This window comes from Oncorhynchus nerka, linkage group LG4, assembly GCF_034236695.1.
Source record: "Oncorhynchus nerka isolate Pitt River linkage group LG4, Oner_Uvic_2.0, whole genome shotgun sequence".
Classification (NCBI taxonomy): Eukaryota; Metazoa; Chordata; class Actinopteri; order Salmoniformes; family Salmonidae; genus Oncorhynchus; species Oncorhynchus nerka.
Genome location: NC_088399.1, coordinates 30,002,193 through 30,023,987, shown reverse-complemented (window position 1 = coordinate 30,023,987; position 21,795 = coordinate 30,002,193). Strand labels below are relative to the sequence as shown.

At 45.7% G+C, this 21,795-nt stretch overlaps 1 pseudogene; it reads right to left on the bottom strand.

The window, feature by feature from the left end:
• Positions 1 to 28: 28 nt before the first annotated feature.
• The window catches only part of LOC115121767 (protein Niban 2-like), a 44,601-nt pseudogene continuing 22,834 nt past the window's right edge, over positions 29 to 21,795 (bottom strand).

Below are 21,795 nucleotides of genomic sequence, written 5' to 3'. Positions count from 1 at the left end.
GTTTAGAGATACAGATGCTCAATAGGAAAACCATAAAATCAACTTATTTATTAATCCATACAACTATACCCAGTCATACATATAGCTAAACACAATCAATAAAAAGGTCTTGCATGGAGCTTTACATATAAAATAAGAATATAGCAGAGGCTGGTGCATTGATCACCACAGTATGTGTCATAAATAAGAAGAAGGAAACCGAAGCACTTTGAGTGAACTAACCCTTTAAGTCCTGGAGTTACATGGAAATATTTTCCTCAAGGCTACAAACGGATTAAGTCTGATTTAAGAACAATGTGCCTCAAATATACAGTTTCCATAAACATAGCATTGATAGTTTAGGAAATAATACATTTGATTTCCCTCATTTAAAAGAGTGGAGGAAATGACTTGGTTAATTTCCCATGATTCCCTTTGTTTGGCCAGAAGCGACTGACAGAGGCCTCTTCATGACAAGGAGCATAGCCTGCCGTCAGTCATCCAGACCTCCCACACGCAGACTGAGCATTCGATCTCAATGAGATTCTGCTGATGCGTCACAGTCAATAAAAGTTATCAGCAGAGAAAGTCCCTTTAGTAACAACTGTCATCATAATTATGACGGTGGCATTTCAGTAGCACTGTAGCCGACATGGGACCTCTAGCATCTATAATACGACTGTAGTGACTGCTACCGTTTGAGCAGTTCCCCTCACACTAAAGGGTTGGACTAACATACATAGAAAGTAAGTCCATAAGCAAGTGCCATTTCATGCTGAAGTCATGGACTGTAAAAATATAGTGTTGAAACAATAAGGCCACTTGTGAAAATAATAAAATAATGGTTGAAAAGGAGGCCCAACATACATTTATTCAAGACAAAATGTCTGCCTGGTTTTATACAAGTTTTTAAGTCCATGTAAAAACATGTTAAAAAGCAGTGCTCCCAGACCCTGAATACAATGACAGCTACATCTCTATAATGATATGTTATACACAACAGTGTCCATTTCCGTAGGATGACATGCCAGACTGTTTGCGTCAACCGCCTGCCTACAGTGCCCCCTACTGCTGAATAAAAGGACATATAATGACCAGTGGGTGTGTGACTGCCCATGAACCATAGTTATAACTATCTGTCATGCATCTCTGAACATATCCTTAGGGCCCTTGCAGATAGGCCTCTGTAGTGTAATGTGTATCTTCTGCATCCACAAATCTCCCCACATCCCTTATCCAATTCTGACTTAAATTATTTAAATGCCTTAGTGACCACACAATCTAAGGATAATGCAGCAGATACCTGGGGTTCAGTGTCACACACAAAAGCTTGAGGAATAGAGTAAAATAAAATGTACAATTAAGAGAAATTAAACTTGGACAAACATGACTCCAGATGAGAGGTTGGAAGTCACAGTTAAATAAGCCACTGTTGTAGATGTGACTGTACGGAATATAAACCAGAAAAACAATGCTGAGGGGTCAGGAATGATCAGTTAACACCGACTAAAATGAAAGGTTTTTTGCTCCCTTGTCCTCCCATTCAAAATCTTATATACAATTTCTGTCTCGCCTTCTGCTGTTTTCTCAGTGAAGTCCTCCCCGGTCTCACTCGTTGTGAAGTGCAGTGTCTCCCGGCTCTAAAACCACCAACACCTCTCCTGGGTCGACTACAGTGTCCTCTGTTTTCAGAGCATCCAGGATTGGCTGAGCTTTGCCCTCATTCAAGGCCTCATTGGTAGGCGTCTGGAAGCCTCCGTCATCATGCCCCGAGGGGCTGGAGTCGACCAATGGCGGGGCCAGCTCTGCATCAGAGTCTACGGCACACTCAGTTATCCTCTCTCCATCCTCTTCCTGTACCGCTATCTCTATTTCCTGTATGGCGTTCTTGATGGCCGCCTCGTCTTCCTCCACTTTGCCTTCAATAGCTGCCTCCCCCTTTTCCTGAAGCCCCCCCCCAGCTTCCTGGTATGGACTTCCTGTTTCTACCAGCTGCTCGTTCACTTCCTGTGGGGCGCTCATCAACTGTGGTGACTTCCTGTGCATCTCCTCCACCACGGTGGTGATGAGTGTCACCTCCTCCTCCTTCCCATCCTCCAGCGTCAGCGTCCCTGTCCCATTGGTGAGAACAGCTAAGTCCTCCTCTGAAGCCGAGACAATCATCTCCACCATTGGTTTGCTGTGGTAACAGATCTCCTGCACGCTGTCTGGAGAATCAGGTTCCGTGGGGGTCTTTTGCTCCTTGGGCTCCTGAGCTTTAACCTCCACCTCCTCAATCTCTCCCTCCTCGGGGATGAAGTCCACCCCCGGCACCTCCAGGCATGACTCGTAGGGCAGTGGACCCATCTCGTCCAGCTGGATCATGGAGACCACTTGCCTACGCCTCCTGCTGGACTGGCCGCCTCCTCCCAGGGCCCCCTCAGGCTCCTCATTCCCACCCCTGAACTGGGTGGCCCAGTCCACCGAGGGGTTCTCCCCCAGCAGGTGGAGGTTCGGGTCGCTGTTGGTTAGGATCATGCTGTCTCTATACAGGTTGTGTTTCTTCTGGACTGCCGCCTCTTTCACAGCTGTAGGCAAACATAGAATCACTACCATGCTAACAGTCCATTTGTATCACATTTACATCAGGGCCATATCAACAGTCACCTCAGAACAGCACTGCTGATCTAAGATGACCATATAATCTTGTTCAGTACTCTGAGATGCTTTGTGAATATGGGCCTAGAAGGACTCTCCAATTATCTAGTCTACGCCAGGCCAGTGTCTCCATGCGTGTCCACCACTCACCCATCATGATGTCCTTGGTGACAGACTGCAGCACTACCTCCTCAAACACGTTCTCCACCAGGATGAACTGGGAGAAGTCCTCAAAGATCAACTCCTGGAAGCGAGGGAGGTCCTGAGAGGTAGGAGATGAGAGGTTACAGACGAATGCACTTAACATAGACAACGTCCCAAGTGGCACCCCAGTCCCTATATAGTGCACTACTCTTGACCAGAGGTTATAGGGCTCCATACGGGTGGCTAAAGTCTGAGGGGTATCACTATATTCAGTGAGCCTCACCTGATCGAAGGAGGGAGAGAGCTGCTTCAGCATGTAGGGGATGATGATTTGTAGCAGGGCCTCTTTGAAGAACTTCTTACGCACCGTGCTACTGTCATAGTCATATTTCTGACAGGGACAGAGAGGGATAAAGACACAAGACCTTAGACTCTTTGATCCGTGATGGCAAGGGTTGCAAAATTCCATAACCTTTCCCAAATTCCCAGGTTTTCCGGCCTCCTGATGGGAATATTCCCGGTATCAGGTGGGAAATATTGAATCCTCCAACCAGAATTTCGGGAAAACCTTGGAATTTTTGGAAAGTAACTGGAATTTTGCAACCGTATTGAGGGCGAATCTATTCATCCATTCAATCAATCCAGTCATTCGCCTTCATCCTAATCCACCCTCAGACTAACTAACGAACCTTAAGAACTCTGTCTTGACAGCAGTGGATGGTCTTACACAGGTCCTCTCCTCCCTGGACCTTTCCCTCTAGACTCTGGTGGAGCAGATTCTCAAACGTGTATACAGCATTATCCATTTGCTGTTACAGAGGAGAGAGGACATAAGTGATTGCGGCATTCCGACTGATCTAACGTAGCTCATGACAGCTGTACTTTTATTTTATGGTTGGCACACTTGTTTGCCATTTGCCAATTAGCATTTCTCAACAAGTTCAAAACAAGTGAATGCATCCAACTCGTATTTACTACTTCACAACTAGAAATTACCACCTTCCCACTTTGTTATGAACACAGCATCAGAGCTTCAGAAAACTAAAGTGTTGGTAGTTTGGTGTGGCAGGGCACATCCATGCCCACTATGCCTACTAGATGGTGGGATTTGTGGGTTAAGGTCTCACCTCTCTCATGAGGATTTGAGCCCTTTGGATGAACACGGAGGGGCTTGACACATCAAACCTCTGCTGCAGTCCCTCCAGATTCAGCTGCTCCACCTTCTCATAGCAGCTCTGCATCTTCACCGGGTGGAACGCCAGCATAGAGATCTTCTCCATGTGCTGAGAGCGAGAGAGTGATGGTGAAAGGGGCGAGGGGAAAGACGGCGAGAGAGGGAGCGAATGAGAAAGAGGTGGGGGTAGGTAGAGAGAGAAAGGGTAGGGGAGCGAGAGAAGGAGCGGGGGTTAAAGACAGACAGACAGAGGGATGAGGACTTGGCACCAAAGACAATCCCCCAGGGTCCCTGCGAACCCCTCTGGTGTGTCCAGTCCGGTGGTCCACTCACCTCCGCCAGTTTGTCCTTGCCCCCTCCGTTGAGCGTGTTCTTGCTGACCTCCACCAGCTCTCTGAAGAAGACGTCTCGGACCTCGGAAAAGCCTCGGCTGGTGGGCTCCATCAGGGCCTCCAGGATGGAGCTGAGGAAGGGCTGGACGCTGCCCCGCAGGAGCTGCCCTGCCCTGGGCAACACCAGAGCTACAGAGTGGGGAGACATTGGGGAGTACTGTTAGTCACCATGGTGGTCAGTAGATAGTAAACACCCACACTTCCAGACCACAGTATTACCCAGAGCATTACCTAGCAGCCTAAACTCCACACACAATGGAGTGGATACGAGACCAGGCTTTGTGGAATCTAGCTCTGACTCCGTTTCGCCCAAAGTCAATACTTTAAAAAAATACAAATTATGAAATGGCCCCCTTTGTAGTTACGTGCCTCTGTTTGCTGAAACCATACCTTTCTAATAAACGTTAATCAAATACAACCACCAACTGTTTGCTCATTGGTGTTGCTCTAAGATTTCAACTCAGTGCAAATGCGCATGTGGCAATTGAATCTCAACAAGGAAAAAGTCAGTGGTATTTGATTAACTTTTAATGAAAAAGTATGTATTTCTGCAAACAAAGAAAGGCATGCAACTCCAGAGGACAAACAAAGGTACGCGGTTGGCGTTTCATAATTTAAAGTTAGATTCCAGAAAGCCTTGTCTCGGCTTACCCAAAGGCACCAGACTGAAAAGTTCGGAGGAAAGCAAGGGTGGGAACAGGCTCAGGGAACAGAACACTAAAAATAATGACATTATTTGAGGAACAGAACTCGAACCGAAAGTGATCTATACTGTTCCGGAACAAAGCCGTTATTTTATAAGCATGGAAACTGGTTAATAACGTTATTTTACGTTCCGGGCATTTTTTCCCCAGTCACACAAAACTCCTAACAAAGCGCCTACGCAAAGCCCTCACTGTCACTCAGAAACTTATTCCAGCGTCTGCCTGCCAGCTGGAAATCTTTGCTACTGTGTGTGTAGGTTACCTGCCCCTCCACACTGAAGCATATGTTACTGTAGTATCCTGACAACTTTACATAGATTACAGTACCCTCCTGACAACGTTACAGATTACAGTACCCTCCTGACAACGTTACATAGATTACAGTACCCTCCTGCCAACGTTACATAGGTTACAGTACCCTCCTGACAAGGTTACATAGATTACAGTACCCTCCTGACAACGTTACATAGATTACAGTACCCTCCTGACAAGGTTACATAGATTACAGTACCCTCCTGACAACATTACATAGATTACAGTACCCTCCTGACAACATTACATAGATTACAGTACCCTCCTGACAAGGTTACATAGATTACAGTACCCTCCTGACAACGTTACATAGATTACAGTACCCTCCTGACAACATTACATAGATTACTGTAGCCGCCTGACAACGTTACATAGATTACAGTACCCTCCTGACAACGTTTACAAGCCTGATTCAGAAATTAGGGAGAGATGTTAAAAAGAATGTATTAACTTCTTTCAATGCTAGTTAAGGATACTATAGTTATCACGTTTCACATTGGATTTATGAACTACAAAAAGGTAAGACGTTGTTTTTCATTTTAGTGCTGCTCTGCGCACACAAGCCTGTTAGCTAGCTCTGGTTAGTTTGCTCTGGTCCAACGTTAAACCAAATCGAAAGTTGAAAGACATTTAAAGTTCCTCAATAGATGCCGCTCCTCCATCACATAGTGGACCTGTGAGCCCTGAGCCCGGTCTTAAGTGTACCAGTGGTATAAAGTGAACATTGGACTCCAGTGACATCTAAGGAATGCAGTCCTTCAACACTGGCTCCATGGGAAACAAATCACAAGAAAGAAAAAAAAGTGCCCTTTTTCTGTTTAGGTGGAATGGTGACGGTGCTAGAATAAAATAGTGAAAGATGCATTAGGGTTAAAACAAGCAGGCAGACAAGAGCATGAGAGAGAGAACTAAGATGAGGTAAAGAAAGAGATGGGAGTAAGGGAAGAGAGAGAGAAAAGTGGGAGAGAGTAAAGAAACAGAGTCAAAGTTTGAAATGTGAGAGGGAAAGGGAGGGTCAGTTACGGTACAGGATCCCTCTGGTGGCAATTGTCCATAGAAATTCACTAGTAACATGATGCCATAGTCTAATACTGTAGTGTTACTCAATTTGTGCATCCCAAATGCCACCCTATTCCCTATATAGTGCACTACTTTTGACCAGGGCCCATAAGGCTCTGGTCAAAAGTAGTACACTATGTAGAGAATAGGGTGCCATTTGGGATGTAGCCAGTAACTGGTCTTACTGCTTTACTGTGCCAATAAGCCCTTCGCTCTGTACACAACAAACCAAAACCACTAGAAATGACAAATAGTAGGCACTCTAACAATGGACATTACAGACGCTAAGACTGCAGAAGTACAATTGTTGAGAGAACTAACACAGTGTGATTTGATTAGGATCTCTTTTAGTCCCGATGTGGATGAAGTCTACATATCAGTAAGGAGTGTTTTCTATGGGTTCCGTGTGTGCATGTCTCTCACCGCGGATCTTGCCGCTGACGTGTTCCTTGGAGGTGATTATCTGGTCCATATCTGTGCGTAACACTGTGTCTAGACGGGATGTCTGAACCTCACAGGCCTGGACTAAAGCCTCATACTGAGCCTGGGTCTGAGACAACACCTGCTTATACACCGCCTCAGAGATCTGTAGAGGGGGAGAGAGAGAGGTTGAACACACACTCTGCATCCCAAATGGCACCCTATTCCCTACATAGTGCACTACTTTTGACTGTGGCCCATAACTAGTGCACTATGTAGGCATGTCAAATGTAATGCCCTATTTAGGGTGCCATTTGGGATGAGGACCATTTGACCAGGGCCCATGACATTAGCTGAACCATACAGTGGCAAGAAAAGGTATGTGAAGCCTTTGGAAATACCTGGATTTCTGCATAAATTGGTCATTACATTTAATCTAATCTTCAACTAAGTCACAACAATAGACAAACTGTCTGCTTAAACTAATACTACACAAACAATGATACATTTTCATGTCTTTATTGAACACACTGTGTAAACATTCACACTGCAGGGTGAGAAAAGTATGTGAACCCTTGGATTTATTAACTGGTTGACCCTCTTTTGGCAGCAATAACCTCAACCAAACGTTTTCTGTAGTTGCGGATCAGACCTGCACAATGGTCAGGAGAAATTTTGGACCATTCCTCTTCACAAAACATTCAGATCAGCAATATTCTAGGGATGTCTGGTGTGAACTGCTCTCGAGGTCATGTCACAGCACAGCATCTCAATCGGTTGAGGTCAGGACTCTGACTGAGCCACTCCAGAAGGCATATTTTCTTCTGTTGAAGCCATTCTGTTGTTGATTTAATTCTGTGTTTTGGATCGTTGTCCTGTTGCATCACCCACCTTCTGTTGAGCTTCAATTGGTGGACAGATAGTCTTACATTCTCCTGCAAAATGTCTTGATCAACGGAAAAATGAATTCCCAAGTTTATGATAGCAAGCTGTCCAGGCCCCGAGGCAGCAAAGCAGCCCAAACCATGATGCTCCTTCTACCATACTTTACAGTGGGGATGAGGTTTTGATGTTGGTGTGTGCCTTTTTTTCTCCACACATAGTGGTGTGTGTTTCTTTCAAACAACTCAACTGTAGTTTCATCTGTCCACAGAATATTTTGCCAGTAGCGCTGTGGAACATTCACGTGCACTTTTGCAAACTTCAGACGTGCAGCAATGTTTTTTTTGGACAGCAGTGGCTTCTTCTGTGGTGTCCTCCCATGAACACCATTCTTGTTTAGTGTTTTATGTATCGTAGACTCATCAACAGATGATGGGAAGAAATGTCAGTCTCTCGATGTGCAAAACTGATAGAGACATACCCCAAGCGACTTACAGCTGTAATCGCAGCAAAAGGTGGCGCTACAAAGTATTAACTTAAGGGGGCTGAATAATTTTGCACGCCCAATTTTTCAGTTTTTGATTTGTTAAAAAAGTTTGAAATATCCAATAAATGTCGTTCCACTTCATGATTGTGTCCCACTTGTTGATTCTTCACAAAAAAATACAGTTTTATATCTTTATGTTTGAAGCCTGAAATGTGGCAAAAGGTCGCAAAGTTCAAGGGGGCGAATACTTTCGCAAGGCACTGTACATATGAGATGAGTATGTAAACAAAGTGGCATAGTTAAAGTGGCTAGTGATACATGTATTACATAAGGATGCAGTAGATGATATAGAGTACAGTATATACGTATGCATATGAGATGAATAATGTAGGGTATGTAACATTATATTAGGTAGCATTGTTTAAAGTGGCTAGTGATACATTTTACATCATTTCCCATCAATTCCCATTATTAAAGTGGCTGGAGTTGAGTCAGTGTCAGTGTGTTGGCAGCAGCCACTCAATGTTAGTGGTGGCTGTTTAACAGTCTGATGGCCTTGAGATAGCAGCTGTTTTTCAGTCTCTCTGTCCCAGCTTTGATGCACCTGTACTGACCTCGCCTTCTGGATGATAGCGGGGTGAACAGGCAGTGGCTCGGGTGGTTGTTGTCCTTGATGATCTTTATGGCCTTCCTGTAACATCGGGTGGTGTAGGTGTCCTGGAGGGCAGGTAGTTTGCCCCCGGTGATGCGTTGTGCAGACCTCACTACCCTCTGGAGAGCCTTACGGTTGTGGGCGGAGCAGTTGCCGTACCAGGCGGTGATACAGCCCGCCAGGATGCTCTCGATTGTGCATCTGTAGAAGTTTGTGAGTGCTTTTGGTGACAAGCCGAATTTCTTCAGCCTCCTGAGGTTGAAGAGGCGCTGCTGCGCCTTCTTCACGATGCGGTCTGTGTGAGTGGACCAATTCAGTTTGTCTGTGATGTGTATGCCGAGGAACTTAAAACTTGCTACCCTCTCCACTACTGTTCCATCGATGTGGATAGGGGGGTGTTCCCTCTGCTGTTTCCTGAAGTCCACAATCATCTCCTTAGTTTTGTTGACGTTGAGTGTGAGGTTATTTTCCTGACACCACACTCCGAGGGCCCTCACCTCCTCCCTGTAGGCCGTCTCGTCGTTGTTGGTAATCAAGCCTACCACTGTTGTGTCGTCCGCAAACTTGATTGAGTTGGAGGCGTGCGTGGCCACGCAGTCGTGGGTGAACAGGGAGTACAGGAGAGGGCTCAGAACGCACCCTTGTGGGGCCCCAGTGTTGAGGATCAGCGGGGTGGAGATGTTGTTGCCTACCCTCACCACCTGGCGGCGGCCCGTCAGGAAGTCCAGTACCCAGTTGCACAGGGCGGGGTCGAGACCCAGGGTCTCGAGCTTGATGACGAGCTTGGAGGGTACTATGGTGTTGAATGCCGAGCTGTAGTCGATGAACAGCATTCTCACATAGGTATTCCTCTTGTCCAGATGGGTTAGGGCAGTGTGCAGTGTGGTTGAGATTGCATCGTCTGTGGACCTATTTGGGCGGTAAGCAAATTGGAGTGGGTCTAGGGTGTCAGGTAGGGTGGAGGTGATATGGTCCTTGACTAGTCTCTCAAAGCACTTCATGATGATGGAAGTGAGTGCTATGGGGCGGTAGTCGTTTAGCTCAGTTACCTTAGCTTTCTTGGGAACAGGAACAATGGTGGCCCTCTTGAAGCATGTGGGAACAGCAGACTGGTATAGGGATTGATTGAATATGTCCGTAAACACACCAGCCAGCTGGTCTGCGCATACTCTGAGGGCGCGGCTGGGGATGCCGTCTGGGCCTGCTGCCTTGCGAGGGTTAACACGTTTAAATGTCTTACTCACCTCGGCTGCAGTGAAGGAGAGTCCGCATGTTTTCGTTGTAGGCCGTGTCAGTGGCACTGTATTGTCCTCAAAGCGGGCAAAAAAGTTATTTAGTCTGCCTGGGAGCAAGACATCCTGGTCCATGACTGGGCTGGTTTTCTTCTTGTAGTCCGTGATTGACTGTAGACCCTGCCACATACCTCTTGTGTCTGAGCCGTTGAATTGAGATTCTACTTTGTCTCTATACTGACGCTTAGCTTGTTTGATAGCCCTGCGGAGGGAATAGCTGCACTGTTTGTATTCGGTCATGTTACCAGTCACCTTGCCCTGATTAAAAGCAGTGGTTCGCGCTTTCAGTTTCACGCGAATGCTGCCATCAATCCACGGTTTCTGGTTAGGGAATGTTTTAATCGGTGCTATGGGAACGACATCTTCAACGCACGTTCTAATGAACTCGCACACCGAATCAGCGTATTCGTCAATGTTGTTATCTGACGCAATACGAAACATATCCCAGTCCACGGGATGGAAGCAGTCTTGGAGTGTGGAATCAGCTTGGTCGGACCAGCGTTGGACAGACCTCAGCGTGGGAGCTTCTTGTTTTAGTTTCTGTCTGTAGGCAGGGATCAACAAAATGGAGTCGTGGTCAGCTTTTCCGAAAGGAGGGCGGGGCAGGGCCTTATATGCGTCGCGGAAGTTAGAGGAACTTTAGCTACAACTTTAGCATATTGAAGTTAACTTACAACAAACCAGGCTTCATTTGACCAATATCATGCAAATCATTACATGAAAAATGTTTCATTGTGCCTGAAAATGTTGGTAATTCACTGGGGAGTTGCTGCTTGCAGTTCCTGCTTGCCGTGTTCTGAGATTCCCTTAAAGCTACCAATTTGAGAGTAACAGGCTATTACAGCAATTCCAGGTAAAATATCTATAAAACAAGTCTCAAGTATAAGGTACATGTCTATACATTTCAGCTGTTTCAAAAACATTGCTCTGCTATTAAGATTTTTACTATAGGAGCAAACATTTCTCTTGGATACTATTTTGTTTACATTAACTGCTTGGCGGGAGCAGTCTCGCACGCGGAGGTAAGAGATGTGAAAAATTCATCAAGATTCTAGTCTTTACACTATTGTAATACATCTAGCCGCGGGTAGTTTTTCCGATTGCTCTCGGGAATCTATCCTAATGTAAATTCACTCTGTAGGGAATAGGGTGCCATTTGGGACGCAATGTGCAATGTGGTTAGGAATGGTAGGTTCAGGAGTGGTCGGGGGAAACTCCAGGTTCTAGGAAAGAACACAGTGCAGCATGTAGGAGGGACAACAACTCACCAGCATCCAGTTCCTCTGTCGCTGTTGAATCTTCCCCTTTAGACGAGGACCAATCAGATTCCTCAACTCTGGATGGAGGGTCTCCATCACTAGGTTGGCTAGGATCTACACACACACACACACACACACACACACACACACACAAAAGCAAACACTTTATGCATTATCACTTAAACACTCTTTAAAGTGTGTGTAGGAGGTGTCTCTATAAATAACCCAGAGGAGTAACTAGTGGTTGGCAAAACATGGCATTAATTAAAAGAATAAGACTTCAGAGAAGCTTTGTTGTTTGAGTCAGGTGTTTCCACAACAGAGAAAATGACATGGTGTTGTGTCAGTTGTGACACTTCAAACGGCAACAAACACACAACTCAACCTATGAGTGCAGGAACAACTTCTGAGTCACCCATATGAATGGGTTGAGTGGTGTGTGATTCTGAGGATGTAGTACATGAGTCCATGGAAGTGGGAAAGAGGGCAGTGATGTTGAAGCACTACAATGAGAAACAGCATTATGTGGCTCCTCTACAAAACATAATAATAACTAAATGTATGAGTAAGGTGCCGTTCCCAATACAAGGTACCATACAATACCTATTAATACAACACCAAATAGTTTAAAGGCATGTAATAGACTGTTCTGTGAAAAGTCAACTGGAATATCATATGTATTCAGTGCTATGGTATTGTCTCCCTAATCTCAGCACCCACAACTTCATGAAATACTATTTTCTCTCTAAAATGCAGTAAAATACTCACACACTCCAAAGAAGCCCAACACGCATAAATCTGCTGGGAGTGGGTTTGTCAGAGGGCCAGTTCTCCATTTCCATTCAATGGAAAATAATACAGGGTATAAATAAGATATAAATATTAAAACACAGCATTCAGTCAGTATCATCTAAAGGTGCAGTGGTCTTGGCTGCAGATTACAAAACCATAACCATGTGTTTTAATTGAATATGCTTGGACCAGGGATTGACTTGGCCCACTCTGGTTTAGACCTAATTGAATATGCTTGGACCAGGGATTGACTTGGCCCACTCTGGTTTAGACCTAATTGAATATGCTTGGACCAGGGATTGACTTGGCCCACTCTGGTTTAGACCTAATTGAATATGCTTGGACCAGGGATTGACTTGGCCCACTCTGGTTTAGACCTAATTGAATATGCTTGGACCAGGGATTGACTTGGCCCACTCTGGTTTAGACCTAATTGAATATGCTTGGACCAGGGATTGACTTGGCCCACTCTGGTTTAGACCTAATTGAATATGCTTGGACCAGGGATTGACTTGGCCCACTCTGGTTTAGACCTAATTGAATATGCTTGGACCAGGGATTGACTTGGCCCACTCTGGTTTAGACCTAATTGAATATGCTTGGACCAGGGATTGACTTGGCCCACTCTGGTTTAGACCTAATTGAATAACCGTCTCAATGCGGTCCAGGCAGCATATTGGAGCTCAACAAAGTGGCTAGATACATGACACGCAGAAGATGTTTTCCTGGAGCATAGATGTCCATATAAAACTACTGTGTTGGTGAGGTACAGTTCATATTTTAGGATGCCTGTGATGCTCTGGTGAAACTAATGCTACATAAGCTAGGATCACACTATTAGTCCTTCCAGGACAGCTGTTATTACACTGAGCAAACATAAAACGCAACATGCAACAATATCTAATTTTACTGAGTTACAGATCATATAATGAAATCATTCAACTGAAATAAATTCTTTAGGCCCTAATCTGTGGATTTCACATGATATAGATATGCATCTGTTGGTCACAGATACCTTTAAAAAAAGGTAGGGGAGTGGACCATAAAACGTCAGTATCTAGTGTGACCACCATTTGCCTCATGCATCTCCTTCGCATAGAGTTGATCAGGCTGTTGATTGTGGCCCGTGGAATGTTGTCCCACTCCTCTTCAATGGCGAAGTTGTGCGAAATTGCTGGATATTGTACGCGTCGATCCAGAGCATCCAAAACATGCTAAATGGATGACATGTCTGGTGAGTATGCAGGCCACGACAATGAGCCTCAGGATCTCGTCGCGGTATCTCTGTGCATTCAAATTGCCATCGATAAAATGCAATTAAAGTTCGTTGTCTGGAGCTTATGCCTTCCCATGCCATAACCTCACCGCCACCATGGGGCACTCTGTTCACAATGTTGCCATACATGTGGTCTGCGGTTGTAAGGCCGGATGGACGTACTGCCAAATTCTCTAAAACGACATTGGAGGCAGCTTATGGTAGAGAAATTAACATTAAATTATCTGTCAACAGCTCTGGGGGACATTCCTGCAGTCAGCATGTCAATTGCACACTCCCTCGAAACTTGAGACATCTGTGGCATTGTGTTGTGTGACAGAACTGCACATTTTAGAGTAGCCTTTTATTGTCCCCAGCACAAGGTGCACCTGTGTAATGATCATGCCGTTTAATCAGCTTCTTGATATGCCACACCTGTCAGGTGGATGGATTATCTTGGCGAAGGAGAAATGCTCACTAACAGGGATGTGAACAAATTTGTTCCCAAAACTTGAGAGAAATAAGCTTTTTGTGCATATGGAACATTTCTGGGGTCTTTCATTTCAGCTCATGAAACCAACACTTTACATCTTGCATTTATATTTTTGTTCAGTGTACACAGGGCCATGATATTGACATGATAAGTCTTGGGTGCCTGTCCGAATAGCACCCTTTTCCCTTCCACATGTACTCTCAGATAAACAGTCAATCCTCAACAAACAGCTGTGAAATACAGACCGGCTGCCTGACTGACATCCATCATGGCCACTGACCACTCAAGAGGTTTAGCTAAGGCCGGGAATGACCTGCTGTAAGATTGCTCCTGAACTTTGGTTAGCGATCTTAAATACAGTACATATACTGTAAGGTGTTAGCATCACTAATTCAGAATACATTCAAATGAAATGAGATTGACTAAATGTAACAAAGTCCTCAAGAGCTAGAGCCAGAGCCAGCGCCATAGTGTTCCTCTCACCTGTGGTGGCCCTCCACACATCATGTCCCAGGTGCCGTAGTGTCCCTGAGCTTGCCTGTGGAGTCGCATCGCATCTGTGAAGGCCGGGGTCTGCACCCTGCACTCCTCTGACAGACCTGGAGGGGGCACCAGAGAGCACACATTTTGGATAGGTTGGAGCTTCTGCAGTGGTGGTGGTGTTTGACATGTGTCTGTCCAAAAGGTGATAGAGACGTTTGAAAAATCTATTCGCTTTCAGGAAGTAGGCACTCACCGTGTGGGTTGGTTTATGTGGTGAAAATACACCAGCACTCAAAATCAGGGGATCCTGAATTGAGGATCGGTTTCTATTAAGGTCTCTGTATTGTGACACCGTCTAAAAGTGAGTGTGTTAAGAAGTGTGGCCACAAGCGGGTTGTGCCTGCCTCGGTCTGCCATATGGATTGACGGATGAGACAGAGTGCCAAAGCATGTATACAAAGAACACACAACAACACGCAAACACACAAGCCAGTTGATTAGGTACACCCATCTAAAACCAGGGCAGACCACCCCCCACTTGCCTTACATGTGTTGGAAATGTGTGTTGCGCAATTGGTATTAAGGGACCTAACAAGTGCCAGAAAAACATTTCCCACATACCAGTACACCAGCCTGTACAATAGACACCAGGCTATATGGGCCATGGACTCCTGCTGCTTACACCAAGTCCTGACTGCCACCAGCCTGTACCATAGACACCAGACAGGTTTGGGCCATGGACTCCTGCTGCTTACACCAAGTCCTGACTGCCACCAGCCTGTACCATAGACACCAGACAGTTTTGCGCCATGGACTCCTGCCGCTTACACCTAGTCCTGACTGCCACCAGCCTGTACAATAGACACCAGGCAGGTTTGAGCCATGGACTCCTGCTGCTTACACCAAGTCCTGACTGCCACCAGCCTGTACCATAGACACCAGACAGGTTTGGGCCATGGACTCCTGCTGCTTACACCAAGTCCTGACTGCCACCAGCCTGTACCATAGACACCAGATAGGTTTGGGCCATGGACTCCTGCTGCTTACACCAAGTCCTGACTGCCACCAGCCTGTACCATAGACACCAGGCAGGTTTGGGCCATGGACTCCTGCTGCTTACACCAAGTCCTGACTGCCACCAGCCTGTACCATAGACACCAGGCAGGTTTGGGCCATGGACTCCTGCTGCTTACACCAAGTACTGACTGCCACCAGCCTGTACCATAGACACCAGGCAGGTTTGGGCCCCCATGGACAAACTCCTGCTGGACAGCGGAGTCAATCACACCTTCCGGAGTCACCTGAAACCCCACCAGCCTAGGATAGGATAAAGACAAAAGACCAGATGCTATTGTAAAGTGGCTGTTCCACTGGATGTCATAAGGTGAAAGCACCAAGTCCTGACTGCCACCAGCCTGTACCATAGACACCAGGTAATGTAAATGTTTGGGCCATGGACTCCTGCTGCTTACACCAAGTCCTGACTGCCACCAGCCTGTACAATAGACACCAGGCTATATGGGCCATGGACTCCTGCTGCTTACACCAAGTCCTGACTGCCACCAGCCTGTACCATAGACACCAGGCAGGTTTGGGCCATGGACTCCTGCTGCTTACACCAAGTCCTGACTGCCACCAGCCTGTACCATAGACACCAGGCAGGTTTGGGCCATGGACTCCTGCTGCTTACACCAAGTCCTGACTGCCATCAGCTTGATGCAACAGAACCCGGATTCATCGGACCAGGCAATATTTTTCCCCTCCACAATTGTCCAGTGTTAGTGATGCGTGCCCACCGGGCTTCTTCTTGATTTTAGCTGATAGGAGTGGAACCGGGCGTGGTCATCTTCTGCAATAGCCCATCTGTGACAAGGACAGATGAGTTGTGCATTCCGAGATGCCGTTCTGCACACCACTTGTTGTACTGCGCCATTATTTGTCTGTCTGTGGCCCGCCTGTTAGCTTGTACGATTCTTGCCTTTCTCCTTCGACCGCTCTCATCAACGAGCTGTTTTCACCCACAGGACTGCCACTGTTTTTTGTTTGTTGCACCATTCTCGGTAAACCCTAGACACAGTGCACAAATGTGACATGGGACCGAACTACTACAACCCTTCACGGAATCAGTAGAGGATGGCTCTCAGCTTAGTAGAAGCCAAGCTACCTACTGGGAAAGGACTGTATAAAGGAGACCCCTGCTAAATATAACCAAGAGGTATAGCCATACATGGGAAAAAATTATGTCTGACATAAGCTCCAAAAACAGCATCACATAATACTTCATGACTCCACAATAGTCAAGCATACAGGAAAGGCTCAACTTGAGTGTGAGTGTCTTTGATGTAGTGTAGTCATGTAGCAACAGTGGTGGAAAAAGTTACCAATTGTCATACTTGAGTAAAGGGAAAGATACCTTAATAAAAAATGACTCAAGTAAAAGTCACCCAGTAAAATACTACTTGAGTAAAAGTCTAAAAGTACATCTACATCTACTTAAGTATCAAAAGTAAATGGAATTGCAAAAATATACTTACGTATCGAAAGTAAAAATGATTTCGAATTGCTGTACAGTGCTTTCGGAAAGTATTCAGACCCCTTGATTTTTTTCTCCACATTGTCAGGTTACAGCCTTATTCTAAAATAGATTTAAAACATTTTTTTTTATCTCAATCTACACACAATACCCCATAATGACAAAGCAAAAACAGGTTTTTAGAATTTTTTGCAAATGTATTAAAAATAGACAACTGAAATATCACATTTACAAAAGCATTCAGACCCACCTTTGGCAGCGATTACAGCCTCCAGTCTTCTTGGGAATGACGCTAAAGCTTGGCACACCTGTATTTGGGAAGTTTCTCCCATTCTTCTCTGCAGATCCTCTCAGCTCTGTCAGGTTGGATGAGGAGCGTCGCTGCACAGCTATTTTCAGGTCTCTCCAGAGATGTTCGACAAGGTTCAAATCCGGGCTCTGGCTGGGCCCCTCAATTACATTCAGAGACTTGTCCCGAAGCCACTCCTGCGTTGTCTTGGCTGTGTGCTTAGGGTTGTTGTCCTGTTGGAAGGTGAACCTTCACCCCAGTCTGAGGTCCTGAGTGTTCTGGAGCAGGTTTTCATCATGGACCTCTCTGTACTTTGCTTCATTTATCTTTGCCTCGATCCTGACTAGCCTCCCAGTCCCTGCCACTAAAAAACATCCCCACAGCATGATTCTGCCACCACCACACTTCACCGTAGGGATGGTACCAGGTTTCCTCCAAACGTCACGCTTGGCATTCAGGCCAAAGAGTTTAATCTTGGTTTCAGGTCTGAGAGACCTTTAGGTGCCTTTCGGCAAACTCCAAGCGGGCTGTCATGGGCCTTTTACTGAGGAGTGGCTTCCATCTGGAAACTCTACCATAAAAGGTCTGACTGGTGGAGTGCTGCAGAGATGGTTGTCCTTCTGGAAGGTTCTCCCATCTCCACAGAGGAACTCTGGAGCTCTGTCAGAGTGACCATCGGGTTCTTGGTCACCACCCTGATCAAGGCCCTTCTCCCCGTTTGCTCAGTTTGGCCGGGCGGCCAGCTCTAGGAATGATGGAGGCCATTGTATTCTTGGGGACCTTCAATGCTGCATAATTTCTTTGGTACCCTTCCCCAGATCTGTGCCTCGACACAATCTTGTCTTGGAGCTCTACGGACAATTCCTTCGACCTCATGGCTTGGTTTTTGCTCTGACATGCACTGTCAATTGTGGGACCTTATATAGACAGCTGTGTGCCTTTCCAAATTATGTCCTTTCAATTGAATTTACCACAGATGGACTCCAATCAAGTTGTAGAAACATTTCAAGGATGATCAATGGAAACAGGATGCACCTGAGTTCAATTTTGTGTCTCATAGCAAAGGGTCTGAATACATATGAAAATAATTTCTAAAAACCTGTTTTCGCTTTGTCATTATAGGGTATTGTGTGTAGATTGCTGAGATTTTTTATTTTGGATAAATAAGGGGTCTGAATACTTTCCGAAGGCCCTGTATTAAACAAACCGGACAGCACAATTTTCTTATTTATGTATTTACGGATAGCCAGGAGCACACTACAACATGCAGACATAATTTACAAACAAACAAAGCATTTGTGTGTAGTGAGTCCGCCAGATCAGAGGCAGTAGGGACGACCAGGGATGTTCTCTGTTTAGTGAGTCCGCCAGATCAGAGGCAGTAGGGACGACCAGGGATGTTCTCTGTGTAGTGAGTCCGCCAGATCAGAGGCAGTAGGGACGACCAGGGATGTTCTCTGTTTAGTGAGTCCGCCAGATCAGAGGCAGTAGGGATGACCAGGGATGTTCTCTTGATAAGTGCATGAATTGGACCCTTTCCTGATAGCATTCAAAATGTAATGATTACTTTTGGGTGTCAGGGAAAATGTGTGGAGTAAAAAGTACATTATTTTCTTTAGGAATGTAGTGAAATAAAAGTAAAATAGTAAAGTACAGACACCCCAAATAACTACTTAAGTCGCACCACTGTGTAGCAAATGTGTGATTTTGATTATTTTACCCTACTCTTACAATAAGTGCCATGGAATCTTTAGTGACCACAGAGAGCCAGGAAACCCGTTTATCATGCCATCCTACACAGGGCAATGTCCCCAATCACTGCCCTGGGGCATTGGGATATTTAATTTTAGATCAGAGGAAAGAGTGCCTCCTACTGGCCCTCCAACGCCACTTCCGGCAGCATCTCCCATCCAGGGACCGACCAGGACCAACCCTGCTTAGCTTCAGAGGCAAGCCAGTAGTGGGATGCAGGGTGGTATGCTGCTCATGTGAGAGTCTATCTCGCATGCTTTGGCTGTGGGTTAGACAAAGACAGGAAATAAATGGAGAGAGTTGGGGAGGGGTTGACAGAGACAGGAAGCCCTCTCTCTGCCCCCAGTGCCCGCTGTGCCAACTCTGGGCTGATGGGTGAGGTGAAACAGGGCTAGATTGTCTAGGCATTGGCTCTCATGAGAACACACTGGACATATAGATCAGCTGACCAAGGCTGCATCCCAAATGGCACCCTATTTCCTATATAGTGTCCTACCCGTGTCTTATAAAGTGCACTCAAAACTAATGCACTATATAGGGAATAGGGCATCACTTCGGATGCACACCAAGAAAAATGTGTCGCTAGGGATGTAGTTTGTACCCCTTTTAAAACAGGATTGCTATGAATTCCTTTCTTCATAAAAATACACATTTCTCATACCATGTTCCTCTTGGGACATGGGGACTAGTGTGAACCTTTACTAAGTTACATGTATTGACACCGAGTATACAAAACAATAAGGACACCTGCTTTTTCCATGACAGATGAATCCAGGTGAAAGCTATCATCCCTTATTGATGTCACATGTTAAATCCACTTCAATCAGTGTAGATGAAGGGGAGGACACAGGTTAAAGAAGAATTTTTAAGCCTTGATACTTATTGAGATTGTGCATGTGTGCAATTCAGAGGGTGAATGGGCAAGACAACATATTTAACAATGGTCCACCCCTCAAAGGACATCCAACAACATGGGCCAGCATCCCTATGGATGCTTTCACCTTATTATATAGTCCATGCCCCGACAAATTGAGGCTGTTCTGAAGGCAAAAGGGGGAGGGGGGATCCTGGAAAAGGGAATAAATGTTTGATTCACAATATGACTTGTTGGAAACCATTACTTATACCAAGATCAGGGAGCAGATTGCATCCAGAGTAGCATGAAAAAGTGTGTGTGTGTGTGTGTGTCTGTGTAAAAATATGTGGTAGCGTTTACCATGGTCTCTTTATTTGAGACATTTGCCTGTCCATCTTTGCACTACTGCAGTTGGCGTGACTCCTGCCACAGCCAGATCCCAGTTCCCTTCACATCTAGCCTGTGCGTGTGTATTGTTAATGACTTGTTTACAGGAGTCTGCGAGACAGTACCATCAACCGGCTCTCCGTTAGCTTAGAGGCAAGATGGGTTCAGAGTTCAAGTGTATACCATGATAGCACCTCATGGTAAGATACTGAAACGTATGATAGCCTTCAGCTCTATTCTCTACAACCAAGCTCTGACAGCATTACAAAACTCCTTCCCATGCTGTCTGTCACAGCCTGGGTGTGTACCAGCCTCACTACGATAAACACACAAGGACAAACAGAACCCATTCTACAGTCAGCCAACACATTATGAAAACACACAATGAACGGTAAACATGGTAAACATATGCCCCACTCAGTCTGCTAAGGGTTAAAGCAGTGATGTGGAGGTGTGGTGCTCAGACCAGAGGGGTATAATACTACAATGCTAGCTATATCTATTCAGGAGTTTGGAAAGCTAGCCAGCTTCATGTAGCTTCACATTCCAGCTCAGGCTTTATCCATGTTACGAAGGTGGGTTTTGATCCTGCATCTGCCGATTATTTAAGCCAGGCTTGTAACTGCACGTGGCTAGTGGAACAAACTCTTCATTAAGACAATGCTGATACAGCAATTGATGGCTCCCTGGTGGCTGGTCAGGGCTAGCTCTGACTGCCAATGAGATGCACCGCCCTGCAGGAAATACAACTGGTATGGTGATAGACCATGGCTTAGACTGACAGACAAGCTGACTAATCATGAGAGATCATCTCGATCACATACCATAAGCCGACCATAAGCATAGGACTATGAAAAGTTCAACCAAAAAGGAGAAAGCGTGCTGGAGAAACAGTATGGAAATGGTCTGATCTTATAGAGAAGAGACAATTAGTTATATCTGCACGGCATTGATATATTACATTGATTGACGTCAGCGTTTGCAGAAAGGACTAAATCCCTCATGAGTTACTATTCTAAACGTGTGGGTGCATTGGTAATGAAGATGTCATCAAGTGACAACAATACCATCACCTGCCACAGGTTAGGCCACAGGAACGAGTGGGCGTTTTTTTTGTTGAGTGGTTATCATGGACACCAGGTATAACAGCCAATAACAGCAACATGGCAATTATCCCCCACAGTGACAAGCGCCTGAGTCTTCCCTATATGCTCTAACTCTCTACGAAAGGGAAAATAGAGAAATCAGCCATTTCATTTACATTTCACATTTAAGTCATTTAGCAGACGCTCTTATCCAGAGCGACTTACAAATTGGTGCATTCACCTTATGACATCCAGTGGAACAGTAGTGCATCTAAATCTTTTAAGGGGGGCTGAGAGGGATTACTTTATCCTATCCTAGGTATTCCTTAAAGAGGTGGGGTTTCAGGTGTCTCCGGAAGGTGGTGATTGACTCCGCTGTCCTGGCGTCGTGAGGGAGTTTGTTCCACCATTGGGGGGCCAGAGCAGCGAACAGTTTTGACTGGGCTGAGCGGGAACTGTACTTCCTCAGTGGTAGGG